The sequence below is a fragment of the Neofelis nebulosa genome, chromosome 17 (genome assembly GCF_028018385.1).
Source record: "Neofelis nebulosa isolate mNeoNeb1 chromosome 17, mNeoNeb1.pri, whole genome shotgun sequence".
NCBI lineage: Eukaryota > Metazoa > Chordata > Mammalia > Carnivora > Felidae > Neofelis > Neofelis nebulosa.
This window is the reverse complement of record NC_080798.1, coordinates 22,878,010-22,891,836: the sequence shown is the minus strand read 5'-3', so window position 1 is coordinate 22,891,836 and position 13,827 is coordinate 22,878,010. Positions and strand designations below refer to the sequence as shown.

Below are 13,827 nucleotides of genomic sequence, written 5' to 3'. Positions count from 1 at the left end.
AACCAAAAATGTCTGCCCTCCACAGGATGTTCTGGACTCAAGGCTTCCAACGTTTACTGAACACCTTCTCTGGGTCAGGCTCTGAACTGGGCTCGAGGTCCCAATGGGAACTGAGGCAGACACGGGCCTGGCCTCAGGGGCTCGCAGGCTGGAGGCCAAAAGTGGACGCCAAAAAAATGGTCACAAATGGCAAGTTAATCATCATAGGTCGCAAAGTACTTCACAGGAGAGACAGCTTGGTGGGGTCTTGCCCTCACCGGGGGCACGGAAGCCTCCCTGGGAAAAGCAAGCCTGAAAGAAGGCCATGTGGGGCGCTCTTTATCTGCTCCACAGCCGGTTAGTAAGCTCTTGTCATGTGCCAGGAACCAGGGGAGGGGCTGGGTGTATATGGCTAACCAAGCCCTACAGGACTGCTGTTCTCCCAGAGCGCAAAGTCAAGGCCAGGATCAGGGGACACAGACCAGGAACAATGAAGATAATGCCATAATTTGGGGTAACAATCAGTGCAATGAAGGGATTTGAACAGTGGATGATCTAGGTGCTGTAGGGTGAGGAGGGCCGTGAGGTGGTTGGGAAGGGTTCTGAGTTGGTAATATGGGAGCAGAGACCTGAACCAGGAAGATGGAAAGCACCCCAGTAGACAGAGCAGGAAGTGCAAAGGCCCTGTGGCAGGGAGGAATCAGGAATGCTGAAGGAGCCCCAGGAGCCCATGTGCCTGGACCACAATGAGGAGAGGGGCATGGGAGGAGCTTGAGCGTCTGCAAAGCCCAAGGGAGGAGACTGATTTCTACTCTGAGTGCACTGGGAGGCTATAGGAGGGGTTAAGAGAAGGCCCTCTCCTCCTCCTGGAGGTCTGGCAGGCCCAGGGTGACTCTCAGGGATCCCAGGCCCCCAGCCCCCACCCCCACCCACTGGCAGCCCAGGACGCTCTTCCTTTGTTCTCCCTCGGGGTTTAGGCAGCGGGAAGGCCAAGGGTGTTCTGGGTTTGGTTTTTGTAATTGGTTTGATACGATCATGAAAAGTATCTAAAAATTGGACAGCTGGAAATGTTTTTCCTCCCATTTATTACTTAAAACAGCCTTAGAGTTTGGGGTTGTTTTAAAAATCAGATTCTCCTCACTAAAAAAAATAAAAATAAAAAGTAAATACCGTGAGCCCATTCTTGCACATTTCCGGAGAGACCCTGCAAGGTCACGGCAAGGCCTCTGCGTGTGGGGTGCGGGGCTCCTCCGGGCTCCAGACAAGAACTGGGGAGCGTCCGGGGCTGGGTCTCGGCCATCCTGCAGTCATGGTACCAGGAGGGGGAGATAAATTAAGACGAGTGTGTTGCTCAGTTAGACATTAACCACGCCAGCGGAAAAGGATTGTGAATGTTAAAACGGCCCAGACTAAAATATACGGAGGTTAAAATACAGGGTAACTTTACAAATCACTAATAATTTCTTTGGCTTTCACTGCAATAACATTGATTTAATTCATTAGATTCCTTTCTAAATCTATATTTCAGTTTTAGAGTTGTCAGTTTCTGTTAATGACAATTTTGCCCCATCTGTTCCAACATGAAAATGAGGCTCCTTGCCGCAGACAAGATAGATCTCTAAGAGTTTAAGAAGGAGAAGTCTTAAAGGTATTTCACTCAGATGAGGCCCGTTGGATGATTCACACTCAGATTGAGGCTGCCCACAAAAGAACTTTGCATTGACGCCCGTGGAGAGACGGACACCCTCCCCCGACCACGTGCATCCGGCGACCACCCCGTGGCCACCCTGTGCTGCCATCATCCGATATTTCGGAGGGGAACGCTCAAAACATTACCACTCGTTCTTTTTTTTTTTTTTTTTTTTTTAATGACAGAGCAATAATTCTGGGTGTCATCATATCAGAATTCCAGCGGCTGTGAGTGGAATAAAGATGGGTTGCTGTAATTTGGCCATCCAAATCGTCGTATTACAGTAAGTTATTTCCGTGAGGCCGGTGAGCTGCTGTCTGCTGAGGGGGTGGTGTCCGGGCTCCCAGCTCTGTGACAAACATGTCTGATGTCCCCCTCCAGCCCACCAGCCCACACATCTGCCAGTCTTCTGCAGGAGATGGTTTTGAAAGCGTGTGCCCAAATCTGGAACCAGATGATGGCATTCGGGGGGCCAGTATGGGCTGGGCACAGGCCTCTGATGAGAGGAATGAACCAGACCGTAGGAGCACGCGACTCTCCTGGAGAGAATGGGCCCTGCCTGGCCACAAACGGGGGTGGGGGGAGGCATTCCTGAGCCCATGGCAGAGGTCCTACATTCCTGGGAGGCGGGAGAAGCCGGTCCGCTAATTATCAATCACGGAAAAATAAACCTGCCCACTAAAGAGGACATGATGTGTAGTACAGGACCGGAGGAACTGGGGATTTTTTAAAATTTAGAAACCTTCCACAGGAATAGGCAGGCATTAAAACATATATGGAATTAGGCCCCATCGTCAAAGTTAATATTCACCATATGTATTTACATTCAACGCAACTCCAGCAAATGTGTACTGCCTTACAGCACGTAGGGAGGGGAGATTGCCTTTTGCTCAGGCTGACATTAGGTTGAGTTACTGTTCTGCTGTAGACTTCTCCGGAACATCTAAAGACAGTCGAGAAAAATCAGACTGAAAATCCTCCTTTTGGATCTGCCTCCTAATTTCAAATACAAATTAGTGAAATTTTAACATTTCAGATATCACACCTTGAGCAAATTAAAAATCAACAAAAATATTAGGGTTCTCTGTGACCTGCTCATGTGTACAGAATGTATAAAAACTTTAATCAAACACTCGGGTTTGCTCAGTTTTAAATTGTGTTACTTTAATAGTTTCTTTTCTGCTGTTTATATTAATGACATATTCCCATCTAAATACATCGCCGTGCAGAAAAGCCATCACAACATTTCTAAGGTTGAATGAATGCGGTTGTATTCATGGTTTTTTAATAAAAAGATCTTTTTCTATTAAGTCCCCTCTTGTTTTTTTTTTTTTTTTTTCCTTTTTTGTTCTCCAAGGATCGAGGCTCTCCTCCACATGTACAGAAGCTTGGGGAGTGATGTAAACTCACATCGGCATTCATGCTCCCTTCGTGTGCAAATGCCTCCTTTCTAGGCCCATTTCCACACACATCCGAGCCAAGGACGAGGCCATCCGGGGGGTGGGGGTAGGGTTGTAGAAGCACAAATTGCTTTCTCTAAGCATCAACAGAAGGTCTTATCACTTGGGACAATGTCTTGATTTGCTCTTCTATGGAAAGTGGTAGTTAGCTTATGCTCCTGATCTACTTGGTGAGGGCCACACCTTGTCCAGATGTGTCTGGAAGGGGGCACAAGTGGGCATAATGCTGGGTGAGTGGTTGACCCTGGGCTCTTCGAGGGACAATTTGGGATTTAAGACCCTTTGCTACCAGATTGCTCAAAACCTCCAGAGAGCTCCCAGGCCCTCTTGATTGAAGTTCTCACATTGCCTCTCTGATCTGGAGCTTGTCTGGGACTCTGAAATGCAGAGTAACACAGCCTGCTGTGCCTTGGGGACAGGCTTCATACAGGTCTCTGTCTTTGGCAAAACCTAAGTTAGACTTCCCAATTCTATAAAACTGATCAATTGTCAGTGTGCCAAGCAGGGGAAGGAGGGTGAGTCATAGGTTATTCAAGGGTTATTTGGAGATAAATTCCCTAGAGGCCAGGAGACTTTGAACTTGACTGCTCTGGACTTGGGGCAGCGGACTCCAGCCATCTGGCCTAACGCCTCATCTATGCAAGGCAGCCTCTAAGTCTGCAGTGCTGTCCCTTAACAGAAAGTAGCCAGATCTTTTACTACAACATTTCAGTTAAATCATAAATGCCCCTTAACTATAAATATAAATAAATGCAGTATTACCCTTATATTTGCAGTTATTATGTAAAGCGACACCTAGGGGTCTAGTCATTTACAAGTTCTGATCGAGATAAAGCCTTCATCTGTCTACCTTTCCTTCAAAGTTATTTTTGGATTTATGGGCTATTATGAAATATTTCAAACATAAAGACCAACACAAATAACGTAATAAACACAGACGTGCTCACCACCCAGTTATATCACATCTTAGCAGGATGTCAGATCTGCTCCAGAATTTTTTTTTCAGGAGCTAAGACGTTCCGACAGTAGTGTGCCCCTGGCTCACGGGCTCTCTGCAGCCCAGGGATGGGTATCGCCGTCACAGGGAGTTTTAATGCAGGCCATACCCTTCCAGCCCGGGCAGAGGAGTGGACTGGCCCAGCGGAGAGGCTGGTACTTGGCAAAACCATCTTGAACCTCTTGCTTCCTCGTCCCGAGGACCGGAAGGAAGGCACACTCAAAGCAAAGGACACAGGTTTGACCCGGAGGCCCAGGAAGCATTGTGTATGGTTCAAGGTGCACCTTGATCTGCAGGCTGGAGAAATGAGGTGATCAAGGCTAAAAATGAATACGCCTGACGTGGGAAACTAGCCTTCTGAAATAATTAGGCCACGAGCCGCAGGATGAGGCAGCGTGATGCAGGTGTCTGTTGAATAAGAGACGCTCTCCCCCTCCCTCCTGTGCCGTCTCCAAATGGTTGAAAAGTACCTTAGTTCTCTGGTGGAATTGGTTTTAGAAATAATTCATTTTCTGACCATGCAGGACAGGGGATTCAAGATGCGTCTTCGTAAGCCAGTTGCGATGAGATCAGGGGCTTTGCTAATCAACTAGAAATATTCCTGGATATGAAATCTTTACCTGTTTAAGAAAATTATATAATATGGTTCAAGCAAATTAATTCCATCTGGACCAGTTACAGCACATAATCAGCTATGTTATGCAAATAGTTATCTTTGTGGTTGAAATCAATAACTTATTTTCTTCTGTAATAAAGAAAAAAGGGGAATAAGCTATTATTAATTATGTACAAAATGAAATCTTTTCTTGCAAGGCTGTGGGTTTCATTTCATTACGAAGGCTTTCCTCATGCCAATTTCTGGGACCCTGACGAGAGCCTTCAGAGGGACGTCCCTGAGGCCACCTCTTGTTGGAAAGGTCCCCTGGGTTGCCGAGCCGAGGCCTGCTTCTCTCGGGAAGCCCATGTGGCAGCCGTGCATGCCTGGCCGTTCCCCCCAGCGAGCTAGCTTAGCCGGGCCCGTCCCTCGGGGTATAGTTCTGAGGAGCACCTTATTTATAAAGCTTGCTCGACCACAGTTAGTCAGGATCAGCTCCAGTTATAGATGAAGTTAATGACAATATTGATTATGCCATAACCCATGTGAATACCGAGTGTATCGCCTTTTAGCCACAGGGCCATATTTATGAGCTGTTTCTGCCCTCCTGATCATGGCCCGGTCCTTCAGGAAAATCACTCTTCACGCTCTATTCTTTTTTTTTTTTTTTTTTTTTTTTTTTTTTTTTTTTTTCAACATTTTTTATTTATTTTTTTTTGGGACAGAGAGAGACAGAGCATGAACGGGGGAGGGGCAGAGAGAGAGGGAGACACAGAATCAGAAACAGGCTCCAGGCTCCGAGCCATCAGCCCAGAGCCTGACGCGGGGCTCGAACTCACGGACCGCGAGATCGTGACCTGGCTGAAGTCGGACGCCCAACCGACTGCGCCACCCAGGCGCCCCATTCACGCTCTATTCTGATCCAAAGGCGTGAATCTCTCGCGACCACCTGAGGAGCATTAATGCGGAAGCAGTGGGTGTAACTCTTAATGCCAGCCAGGAGCCCTTGCACCGGTTCATTTTCTCCAATGACCATCCTCACCTTGAACTCCTCCTGCAGACACGGGCTCCGTGCAGGGAGAGCCACACTGGCACCCCGCCCTGGGATGGCCACGGGGGGCTCTGGCCAGGTCACATCCCAGCTGATTTCGATCGAATCTTTTAGGGGTATTATCCCCGGGTCTGCCCTCACCAAAACTGTGTGCACAGTCCCAGAAACTTCAACATGCAAATCCGTCAGAGCATCCGTGGGGCTGCAGCATGGTTATTTTTGGCCCCCTGCCATTTCATTTACGAGGTACTTGTATTTGACAAACGGATCTCATTTATGCACAGATATCAGGCTTCTTCCTGCCTGATTATCAGGCACGAGACCCCGCCCTGACCTCGGTCCTGCGGCTGTCACCTCAGCAGAGGGTCCATGCTTTCCTGGCTCCTGTGAAGGTCCATTGCAAACACAAGCTGGTGCCTGATCTTCTGGCAGAGGGACTCTGAAGCCGGGGTCTGTTTGAGTCTTTATTAGCACACTGTGTGTGCCCGGCAGGAACATTCCTCTCCCCGAAGGCCTTGGGGGCTGCTGGGGGCAGACTCAGCTTTCAGGGGACCCGGGAGCAGGTGGGTGAGTGGCCTGGGTCCATCCACATGCTGCTGTGAGGGTGTCGGCTGCAGGAGGGTCAGAGGCCGGGTGTGCAGCGGGCAGGGTGGCCTCCAGGGGTCAGAGACTCGGCCGCCAAGCCCAGGGTTTCCCAGGGAGCCCTGAACTCTGAAGTCTCTTCCTCTGCCTTCCCAGCTTGGCTGCTGGCCCACCGCCCTTCCTCCTCCTGGGAAGCAGGTGGGGCCCCCGTCGGCCTCTGCGTGGGATGGCAGGCAGACGCCTCGTTAACCACCCTTCCTCCATCCAGCCCTGTTTATGGATTCCTCTGACCGAGTCCGCCAGGCGGCTTGAACCGGTTGTGGACAGCTGGGCCGCTTGGCATTTTATGGCAAGTGGCGGCTTCCCAAGGCTGTAACTGTGTGTGCTGGGCGGGCGCCGAGGGATGTGCCTCCCTCACGTGAGGGCCTGCCCTCCCCAGGGGTGCAGACCCCGGTTGGGGCCTGTGAGCTGTGCTGTCATCCTGGCTGGTGAGAGCAGGCGCAGAGGGGTGTGCAAAGCAGGCCCTGGCTGGGCAGCCGGCAGAGGCTCCATGGGGAGCGGAGTACCCCCACCCCATCCCAGACTGATGCTTTCATGATAATGACGCCTCCTGGGGAGGCACCTTATTGCTCTTCACAGAAACAATCTCTACCAAGAGAAATTAGTTGTTTTGTTGTTGATGGAAAAGAAATGGAAGGAGCTATTGTAAAGTGTTCTCTCTACTTGGAGGAGACGGAGGGCAGCAGGGCAGCTCACAGGTGGCTCCCTCAAGACCTCATGCCCTCAGGGGGTACCAAAGCGGGTACCACACCCAGCGGCAGGGGTGTGGCCGCTCTCTAGTGGGGAACTCCCATCTGGACTAGCCAGGGGGCTGCTGACAGGCTAAGGTCCCGGCAGGCCACCCCCCCCACACAGAGCACACCCTTGGGCTTAGGTCTCAGTTCCATCGCTTACTCACTGTGCCATTCCCGTGCCTCAGTTTCTTGATCTGAAAAATGAGCCCATATGTTTTCCTATGAGTGGGTTGTAGGATTAAATGAGATACTCTGTGTTCAGTTCTTAGCCTGGAATGTAGTAGGTGCCCAGCAATTGGCTCATAGTAGAAACTGGAGGCACGGAAGGATTTGGCAGGGGGCTGACTCCAGAAGGTTCCTGTGGGCCAGACCCAGCTGGGCTGATGGGGCGGGGCTCGCACATATTGACCTGTCCTGTGTAGAGTCCTTCAGTCCCGAGGCGGTGACCTGCTTCCGTTCCTCACCTAGCGGTAGGGCCACCTCCATTCAGCTCTCAGGCCCATCTTTGTCCTTGGCCAGGCTCTGGCCCCACCCACCCTCAGCCGAGCCGGTGCTGGGGACCACTGGACTCTCGGTCACACCAAGTGCAGCACCGAGCCCATTCCCAAGGCTGCTCCATAAGAGTCAGACCCGCGCACACGGGCACACCCTGACGCGGGACCTGGGGCATATTCCACGCTTACGGAGCATCTGGGAGATAACAACTTTTATGGGAGGGATTTTAATTAGTGCTGTGGCTCAATGCGGTGGAGTTAGCATGGGTGGAATTGGCTGGTGCACTGACTTCCGCAAGAGGCATCTGGCGGAGAGATGTGGCTGTGTTTATCACCTGGTCCCTGGAGTTCGTGGGGGGTGGGAATGGGGGGTCGTGCAGAGAACCGCCATGGCGGCCACCAAGGCCGGGCTGGGGGTGGGCAGCGTGACTTCAAGGCCCTGTGACCTCTGTGGTGGCACGGGACCCCATGCTCCCAAGCGCCCTGTGCTCGGTTTCATGCGCTCCTTCCGTTGTCTTGAAATTCTTTAAGAATTTAATCGCCAGAATCTTGATAGTAGAGAGTGTTGGGAGAATGTGTGTGAATCAAGAAATGAAATAAAAACATCTGAGTAAGTTGTGTGCCGTCTTCCCTCTGTTCTGAATGAAATACATATGGACATAGCAGCTACGAGACACAGATTGTATAATTTTGGTGATTCTGCCCATGAGTTCTGCTTTTATGTTTGTATTTAAAATTGGCATGGCATGGTTTAAGGTGAACAGTGAAATGTATGCTAATAATTTAAAGTTTTAATTTTTCTTTTTGCAGGAGGACATTAAATGGTAATTTAAAAACACCATGACAAGTCCACAGAAAGCAGAAGAAAGGAAAACGCTTCATATCTTAACACCTTTAGCAGCATTTTCCCCCTGCTCTTTGAACACAGGGCTCCCCATTTTCAATCTTCATGGGGTCTTGCCCACTAGGCAGCTGTCCCTGGTTGTGGGACCCCAACGGGCTTTGGCTCAGGAATTTTCTTGCAATATCCACGTGAGATAGGATGCACGGTAGCAGAATGATAGTAAAAGTGATTAGCGTTTACCAGGAGGCAGGCGCTATCCTGAGCAATTTATGTTGATGATCTCATTTAATGCTGTAAACCACAAAATGGGAGCCTTGATTATGCCCATTTTACAGATAAAGACATTCCAGGCCACAAAGGTTAGCTACCTCAGCCAGGAAGGCACAGATCCTGTACTCTGAGTCCATCTGGAGCCCAGAGCCAGCTTTTCCACCTCCTAGTTATTCTGTTGCCCCCACTTTGCCCATCGAGGGCAGAGCTCAAAGTCACAAGGGGGCAGGGTAGCAGTGTGCCTGGGATTCAGCCTCAAACCCTGGGACTTAGACACTCTGCTCCGTCTCCTGTGCCACGTAGCTTTGTCCAGGCTGCAAACGTTTTCCTCCTCCTTCTGAAAAGGCATATCATCATTTGTCGTCAAGGGCTCCAGCTTTCTTATTAATAACCCAGTGAACATTCCTTTTTGAGTGGTGACTCAGGACCTCAAAATAGCTGTGCCTGTCCCCTTGTTGGTGCCTTCACACAGGCATACAGACCTCCACATGCTGCACAGGGACACCAGCCCGGAGACCCGTGTGCACATGTGGGCCCGCGCTGCTCAGACAGCCAACACACACACTCAAACACTCAAACGCACAGACACACATGTACAGATGTGTTCACACAGATATTCACACGTGTGCACCAAGGGTACACAGACGCACACACATGAACTCATACATGCATGCACGTGTATACAGGTGGCCAGACATGGCCATGGGGACATACATGGAATGGACACAACACTGCCAGAAATCCCACTAACTCCCAGTGACAGAACCATAACCATGGGCACTGGTGGGTTCCCGACATGCTCTGTGACAAAGCCAAAGGGACTGAGACACCCATCACCTAAGGTTTGTGGGCAACTCTAGAAGGTGCCCTTGAAGAGACCCCTGTGCTAGAAGGAACTGAGGTAGAAGGCAGAGAAGTATGGCAGAAAATGGCCTGGGGGTCCGGTAGAACCCCAAGCCAAGGTGGCCTATTATGGACAAATGTTCATTCTACATTGAAGATAAATGTGGGCTTAGCAATCACAGTGATTGTGTAAGTACCATGTGTTTACTCTGACATTCATGGTCCCTCCAGGAGCTCCCCACTGACAGGGAAACGGGACGCTCAGCTCCAAAATGATGGCAGACACAGGGTCAACAGATATGCAGGTGGAAAGCTTGTAGGGCCTGAGGCAGTCAAGGAGGGCTTCCTGGAGAGGGAGGTCTTAGGAAGTGCAGAAAAAGGTTCTGCTATGCTATTCCTGCCCCCTTCTGGCCCCATTCCCCCTTCACAATGACCAGCCCACCTGGAGCAGATACCGTATTCAGGGAACTCATCGTGACAACCAAACGGTTCAGGTACGTATCTTACCCCTCTCCCCTATCCACCACCTCTGAGGTAGGCTCATTTTCACCCCATCTTCCAGATGAAGAAACAGGCTTACGGAAGTCTTTGGCCTGAGGTCTCACAGGTAGGAGTAGGAGTGGCTGGATCCCAATTCAGGGCCATCTGGTTTCCAGGCCCACCCTCTCAGCCTCCAGCCTTTTCCTGTGAGATCTGAGACGGTGTTTGTGCTCCCCACGTGGAGAAACAGATGCAGAGCTGGCTCCACATGGGAAAAGGGGTCCCGAGGACCTGGATTATGCCATGTGGGATAAATGGTTCTCTACAGCATCCCGGCTGGACTGGAACCCAGGCCCTTCCCCATCCACTGGCTGTGTGACCTTAGCAGTCATTCCCATGTCTGGGCCTCAGAATCCTCATCACGTATGAGGATTGGGTGAAGTCAGTCACACGAAGCACTTTGTGTATAGGCTGGTGTGTAGCAAGTGCCCAGCAAGTGTTAGGATCACCATCACTCTTGCCATTGTAACTTGTTATCGCTAGTTACGGCATAATTGGAACTTGTTATCGCTAGTTATGGCATAATTGGAAAAGGAGACTTACAAGTGGGTTCTAGAGGGCTGGGAAGGAGACTATGGTTTTGAGCCCAGAGAGCACCCGGTTGCAGTGGTCAGATTGGGGCGAGGCTCATTGTGAACATGCCGGCATCCCAAGGTTAGCCACCCCCTTGAGCTCCCAGACCCGTCCTTTCTTGTTGTTCAGTTTCTCAGCTTCCCAGGTATGATACAGCCTGGGCCAGAAGGGACATGGGTTTTTGCTGTGTGACCTGAGATATGTATCTCAAGCTCTCTGGGCTCCAGGTTTGTCCTTTGTACCATAGGGGCTAAGGATTCCCCTGCAGACAGCGCCCCCTGCTGTCTGGGAGGACATCAGGGAACTGAAGAGAGAAAATGGCCTCAGACGCTGCTTTCCAGCCCTAGGAAGGTGGCCTTCTGCACCCAGGAGTTTCCATGGGGAAAATTCCAGTTCCTGCCATTTTGCAACCCACTTGACCTCATTTATACTTTATCCTTTCAGGCAATTTTGTCATTCGGGTGGGGAGTGGGCAGTGTACAGAGCAACTGATGAAATCCCTCGTTCTGAGTCATTCTCACTCTCTTGCTTAAATTCAGGTCATGATATATATGATTTGGATATATGTGAATATGTGTACATGCGTATCTACACTTGTATGTGTGTACAGGTACATGTACATGTATGTAGATGAGGGGGTGGAGGAGAAAGCAGAAAAGCCCCAGGATGGCCCATATTTGTTTGTCCTTCAATCTTTATAATTGTGCTGCATATGTGTGTAGAGAGAGTTGTGAATTTTCATCCCCGACCTTTGTAGACACAAACCATCCTATTATCATATACCCTGTCAAAGGAGGGGAGAGAATCAGATGAATATTCTTTGCTTTTTATGCGTCAGAAAAAAAAAGAAAGAAAGGAAAGGAAGAAAGAAAGAAAGAAAGAAAGAAAGAAAAGGAAAAAAGAAAGAAAAAAGTTATTAGTGTTTTTTCAGTCCTGAGATTAAAAACCACCCACTCCCTCCTGACTCCCTGAGGCTGGATTGCTCCCTAGTGGCCTGGTCACCTGCCCCTCGCCCTGCCCAGCACAACCTGGAATCCCACCTGTGGCCCTGGGGTCGTCTCGGAGAGGATCTCCTGCAGTCCTCAGAGTGGCAGTGTGGGGACAGGAGCAGCTTCTCTGAAAGCATGTCCCAGCTTCTCAGTGCCCCCACAGCCAAAGAGACAGAACCTTCCAGATGAAGTTTCTCCTCCCCAACTGAATGATACTAAGTAGTAATTTTAAAACACCAGCCCAGAAACCAGTCCAGAGAAAGACAGCAGAAGAAAACACTTCATATTTTAATACCTTTCACAGCATTTTCCCCTGGCCTTTGAACAAAGGCCTCCACATTTTCTTTTTTTTTTTTTTTTAATGTTTATTTATTTATTTTGAAAAAGAGAGCGAGCATGCGACTGGGGAAGGGGCAGAGAGAAAGAGAGAGAGAGAGAGAGAGAGAGAGAGAGAGTCCCAAGCAGGCTCCACACTGTCAGCGTGGAGCCTGACACAGGGCTCGAACCCATGAACCGTGAGATCATTACCTGAGACGAAATTAAGAGCTGGACACTTAAGTCACTGAGCCGCCCAGATGAGGGGCTCCACATTTTCATTCTTTCTGGGGTCTTGCCCACTAGGCAGCTGTCCCTGGATGGGGCACCCAAATGGGCTTTGACTCAGGAATTTGTCAAAGTGTGACTCTTGCAATAGCCACGTGAGAGAAGACGCAGAATAATGATAAAAGCGATATGAACCTGCCTCCATTAGTGTTTACCAGGAGGCAGGCGCTATCCCGAGCAACTTACGTGCATTATCTCATTTAATACTGTAAACTCACAAAGTAGGTGCCTTGGTTGTGCCCATTTTGCAGATAAAGACGTTCAAGGCCAGAGAGGTTAAGTAATCCGGTCATGAAGGCACAGTGTCATTATTCAAAGCCCAGCACCTCAATCCGTAAAGAGCCTGAAAACTGGCACTCGCTTTACAGGAGTGTCTTTAGAAGGGACTGAAATCTGTTTGTGGAGATCCAGGTACTTGGTAAGTGTTCCAGGAAAATCATTATCATCATCATCACTAAAATTATAAAGGCTGCTGCCACTCTACTGGTCTTCTGGCCCACACTAGTGGAGACCATGCTATGTCCCAGGGCCCGTCTGGACACCGAGGGCTGAGCAGTGAGCAAGACGGCACAACCCCTATGGGTCCATTTGCATTGTCAGGTGTTCCCTTAGCTCGGCTATGGGTACCTACCGTTCCCACTTTACAGAGGGGAACAAGGTGTCCCTGCAGGTGTGTTTCTGGGGCTTGCCAGGTGCTCTCCCAGCACCTCTGCTGCGTCAAGGCAACCTCACCACCTGCCACCGAATTGCCCATTGCTGAGTGGCTTCTGGCTGTGGTCAGTCTCAGATGGCCTGCTTTATCTTGGAGGGAGAGTCAGAGGGAACTGTTGAGATAACAGACACAGAGGCAGGTGCCTGAGTCGGGAGAAGCTGGGAGCTGGGACTGACCCCCAGGATGGTCAGGCTGGGCAGGTGGGAGAGGCAGAAGGGGAAGGCGTTGAGAGCTCAGTCAGGGGCAGGGGTGAGGAACGCCCTCCCCTCCCTCCACCAAGGCATCTCCTATGAGAGTCTGGATGCTACTGAGGGTCTGCCTCAGGTGGTCAACCTTACGTCCTGCCCCTCTTCTGCCCCTGTGCCCCTACACTTCTTGCAGAAGCCCACTGTCCTGTCTTCCTGCATCCACGGTCAGCCCTGCAGCCCTGGGGGCCTGCAGGCTGGCTCTTCTCCTCTTGCCCCATGACACAGACCCTCCAGGGGGGTGGACAACACCAGCTCCATCTCCGGCGGACAGTCTCCAGCCTGGAGACCCCTGTGCATTATGATTCATGGACAAGCATCTAACCTCAAAAGAGGCAGGGATTTGGGTGATGCTGATGACAAAGTCTAATTTTACCTCAATAATGCAAGTGGCTCCGTAATTCCATATAATTATATTAACTGAAAATGCTGGGCCCGCCTTCAGTAGACAGGACTCGATTATCTTTGCAGGCTGGGAGCAGGCTCTCCAATCCCCTCTGCCCAGCAAGGTCTGCCTCGGAGCTTTAAAATCGAAATCACGACAGCATGCCTTTGGCGTTGGGATT

At 50.3% G+C, this 13,827-nt stretch overlaps 1 long non-coding RNA gene across 1 annotated transcript; it reads left to right on the top strand.

The window, feature by feature from the left end:
* Positions 1-1,811: 1,811 nt before the first annotated feature.
* Positions 1,812-2,979, top strand: LOC131499415 (uncharacterized). The gene is made up of 2 exons (XR_009255863.1): positions 1,812-1,952; positions 2,051-2,979. It is a non-coding gene; the product is annotated as an uncharacterized LOC131499415 (long non-coding RNA).
* Positions 2,980-13,827: the final 10,848 nt, after the last annotated feature.